Here is a 4,729-nt window from a genome sequence, read left to right as displayed (position 1 = left end):
TCCTTGGTTGGCCCTTGATTGGTCCTTGGCTGGCCCTTGGTTGGTCCTTGGCTGGCCCTTGGCTGGTCCTTGGTTGGCCCTTGGTTGGTCCTTGGCTGGCCCTTGGCTGGTCCTTGGTTGGCCCTTGGTTGGTCCTTGGCTGGCCCTTGGTTGGTCCTTGGCTGGTCCTTGGCTGGTCCTTGGTTGGCCCTTGGTTGGTCCTTGGTTGTACTCAACTTTGTACTAAAATATCCTTTCGGTCATGATTTGTGGACATTAAGATCTAAAGAGAAGCACCATCTTCTGGTCAGACCCTGTAATTCAGTGAAGGGTGGAGTCAGAGTAAAAAAAAAACATGCCCAGGAGAAGGCCAGTGGCTGGAAGTTAGAGGGGATTTTGCTGGGAATCGCAGGGGAGTGGGCTGCCATTTGGGTGGAGTTTGACTGGGAAGGGCCTTGAATGGCTGCTACTGTATGAAAGGCCCTCTTCTATCTATCTAGAGCCCCATAATTTATTTCATGACAGAAGAGAATAAGAACAACCCAGGTTTCTATTAGATACAGCTGCCAACAGAATTGTATCTCTGTTGGCCTAGCGCTCTGTTCAGCTTTGACACCATCCTGGAGGGAGGGGTCAGCCTGCCCATGACCTCATTATTTGACTCAGGTGAATAGAACTAGAGACGTGCCTAAAAGGGCACAAGGGCCTTTAACCCCATTACAGATTACAGAACTGGGCCTGTTTTCCAGTGTTTAGTCCAGTTCGTAGCCATTGGCTGTTTTTTTAATGTGACATGGTTGGTTTATGCTTTGCAAATCTACATTCTGCACAAACTGAGACACACGGTTCAGGCCACTCACACACGGTCTGGTTCTGTTGGAGGTTTTTCTTCCCCACTGTAGCCACATGCATGTTCAGTGCGACAGATTGCTCCAGAATCAACAACACAATGCAAAGGGATGTCTACTGTCCATCTGCTCACCCAGGAAAACACAATCCTGCAAGTCAATGACTGAATGCAATCAGGTGGTTTAACTTAGATAGAAAACATTGAACTAATCTGACTGGAGGATCTGGTTGAAATGTCTGTGTAAAAGTGCTTTAAAATGCTGTGATGTGACTATAAATACGATGAATTATGTTGATTATGAAATGAAAATGGGGGCCTGGGATGCTGCCTCTAAGCAAAAAGAACCTGGGTTAGGATCCGGGTCCGGTTCTCACTATGCGTAGTTTCCATGTTCCCCCTTAGTGTGAGCATCAAGTTCACTTCTAGGAAGTGATAATTATAATATTGGACATAATTGTAGATTAGAACAATATTCATCACTTTCATGTAAGTCATCCCCTTGGTTAACAGTTAGCAGCAATTGTGAAGCACCCAGGAAGCATTGTGGGGATAAGAATTTGAACCGTTATTTAAATGCTATGCACACTTACCATAGAATGCAGAATGATTGTAGCTTCTCCATCTGATGGCAGAAAGAGTTGATTTTGCACAAAATGTTTAAACTAATGTAAGAAAGGTCTTGAAACAGCCCATCATACATTGCCAAACAAGAAACAATGTGACAGCAGCTCTGAATGTGATCTTTTCTGTAAACATCTGATTCCCTCCAATAATTATTTTTCCAATCAATCTGTGAGTCAGACTCTGTGTGTTCTTTGTTGGATGTGGTCACTGAAGTCTCTGCATTCCTCTGCTTTATTTGTTTAAATGGGGTCCACACACAGTCTTATCAGGGCCAAACATGAAGTAAAGTGAGGATCCTGTAGACACTCATAAAGACATCTCTCACTATCGCTGTGAGGCTTTTCCATTGACTTGCATTAATTTCTACATTAATTAATTTCTTGATGTTTAAAAAGGAATTCTAGGGGACAATCCAAGGACCATCCAAGGATCAGCCAAGGGCCCTTTAAAGAAAGTGGGGAACTTTTTAATGGCTACTACTGTAGAAATATATATACTATTTATTTTGTATAATATTAGCAAATATTTATATAAAACTCTGTGTTTATTATTTTACTATTTAATTGCAAAATATTTAACTGCATGTATATTTTTCATCCAGTTTGATTTCTGTTTAAAGAGTTTTTAATCTGAATGAATTTGTAATATTTGTTTTGGTCTTTAAAGGGTTAATATTGAAGTTAGTGCTTCAATATTATCCTCAACTTCTCTTCCATGTGATTAAAACGAGATCTGAGGCTCCTCCTATTCATTCTGACAGCAGCTGTCGGAACTGTGTTCTGACCCAAGATGGCCGTCCCAAAAGACACGTCGGCCTCACTGCTGAAAGCATCTAATGAGGCGTCTACGTAGTAATATCATGGATCTGACCCTCTGAAGTTACATAGGAGGGTTCTGATGAGAACATTCCTCACAGAGCACTGATGTGGACCAGGGAATCACTTATATGACAAACATCATTTAGAAGATGGCCGCTAAAGTGAATTAACAAATTCCTACACAGGCAACAAAAACAAACTCTTTGTTTTACCTTCATAATCAAACTATAATCTTGGATTCAGTGAAGGGATGGAAGATTCTAGTCATCATGGGACATGTGTCCTGAATGTTTTTACTTTTCTCTGCATCAAAGCGATGAAATGAATTGATCAACAGAAGACAAGCTGAGGAAACAGGTGAGCTGTTTGACTGCTGGATGGTTGGACACATGTCTGTGGTCTACTTAGACGTCTAAAACAAAGAGGGAGGAGGAATTTCTGAAAACATAAACCTAAATCTCTAAGAAGAAAAACAATGAAATTGGTGCCAAATCTATGGTATGACAAAGAGCCTCAACAAGCGGAGGCAGTATTCAGTAATTATCAGCACAAAGTTTAACAGGCTAAAACTTTCACAAAAAAAACATCTGCAGATCCCATAAAACAGTAAGAACCCCTTCCCTCCAAATCTTACTGCTTTAAGCCATGATACTTCACCTCAGCTGCAACTGATCGCCTCGTCAGTCCAGCAAGCGAGCAGCGTCATCTTAAACTGACATTTAGAGCCAAACAACATTTCAAGGAAACTAGGTGCAGATGGACTTTAAGTTTCACTGACACGACATCCTCAAAGTTTCTTCAACGTCTAAGCAGCTGCATCAGTTACTGCTCAGTTAATGCTGGTGAAAAACCGTAACAAACACTGATTATGAGGATTAAGGTGAGTCAGAAAGCCACAGCAGTGGGCAGATTTGAACAGGATAATGATCTCACACATCCATGAGTGTTTTAGAAGAATATGAAAAAAAAAAAAAAAAACAGGAATCCCTACAGGGTCTGTTTATCAGGTTTCTAGACTAAAACTGTTTTTCTTTCTCACAGCAAACATCAGTGTTTTAATCTCCACTTTAATCTGTTTTATGTTAAATTGACTGAACCTTGTTTCCAATGTGTTAGCTGGCAGCTCAGGTAGAGTGCCGTGTTAAAGGTCTGTTTGACAGGTAAGGCAGCCAGAATTAAACTTGCAACTTTACAACAGTAAGACATTCTTCCCAATAAACACCAAGCTGAGAATTTAGCTAGCCCTACTTTTGTCTCAGGACACCAACATGTTTGTTTTGAGCCCAAAAACATCTTTTTTTACTTTTTTTCTACTTACAAAGGAGATCTGGAGGTGGAAATTGTGCTTGATTCAGTTTAACTTAATTAATTCAGATGTCACCAATTCCCAACATGTTATCAAGGATTTTTACAGACACAACTGAATCAAATCCTCCAGACAGATTGGTTGAAAGTTTTCAATCTAAGGACATCCAGCTGACTGTCTTATAGGAATGGATCCTCCTGGGTGAGCAGCTAGCAACAGTCAACAGTTACTTGCATTGTGCCGTTGACCCCTCGGGCAATCCCTAACACAAAGCATGCATGCAGCGAGCGTGGAGAGAAAAAACCCTTTTAAACTCTCTTTTGAGAGATTGAATTGAATCAGGGTTGCCTCCAGCATAAAAGGTCTCTGCTCCCTGTCAGTAGGTTTGCTATGGAGATTAGGAAGCTAAATTTGAATATCATCGCCAGATATGGCCCACATATACAGTAATGACATGTATATGGGTGCCTCTGATTGAAGCCTGTTTTCTGATGCTGTCATAATGCCACCTTTGTAGAATGGAATATGCTGGTAAAGATTCTCTGTCATCCAGGTCATAGTAATTCCAAAAAAGTTAAATATAAAAACAATCCACTGGACTTTGTTTCCAAGTTTGAAGACGTTTCTCTTCCCATCCAGGAAGCTTTTTCAATTCAGAACGTCAGAAAGAGCGTTGAGTTCCAGATTTTATACAGCACCCCAACAAAGCCTTGTTTTTGTTTAGAAAACACGTAAATTGAACTGGACGAACGGGTCCACCCCTTTGGAATGGGGGTCGATTGGCTTCTTTGTTAGCCTGCAATGCCCCATACCTGCCTGTGCCTTTTAAAAGGCGGGACGTTACAGGCAATTGTTGGCATGGATGAACAGGCGAGGTCTTCTGTCCTCTGCAAAGGAGTTGGGGTTGTGATGATAGTAGGAATTAATCAACCCAATCGCTTCATTTTAGGTTTTTAAAAGCTGACCTCCTCGGTACAAGACTCGGTGGTACAGCTACACCTTATGGACGAAAGACATTCATTTGAGGACCAGAATGTTCACATTTTGGACAAAGAAAATAGGTGGTATGAGAGGGGCGTGAAGGAAGCCATCTATGTTAAGAAAAACCAACCTTAAACAGAGGGGGTGGAATCAGATTTCAGCTTTCCTTTC

At 41.3% G+C, this 4,729-nt stretch overlaps 1 protein-coding gene across 1 annotated transcript in view; it reads right to left on the bottom strand.

Moving 5' to 3' along the window:
- The window catches only part of LOC107103885 (vascular endothelial growth factor C-like), a gene marked incomplete at its 3' end in the record, with an annotated part of 99,188 nt that overhangs the window by 4,394 nt on the left and 90,065 nt on the right, over positions 1 to 4,729 (bottom strand). The window lies entirely within an intron of this gene.

Source organism: Cyprinodon variegatus, unplaced genomic scaffold (genome assembly GCF_000732505.1).
Source record: "Cyprinodon variegatus isolate N-32 unplaced genomic scaffold, C_variegatus-1.0 Scaffold1553, whole genome shotgun sequence".
Classification (NCBI taxonomy): domain Eukaryota; kingdom Metazoa; phylum Chordata; class Actinopteri; order Cyprinodontiformes; family Cyprinodontidae; genus Cyprinodon; species Cyprinodon variegatus.
Note: the sequence above shows the minus strand (reverse complement) of the source record. Positions and strands in the feature narration are given on the sequence as shown.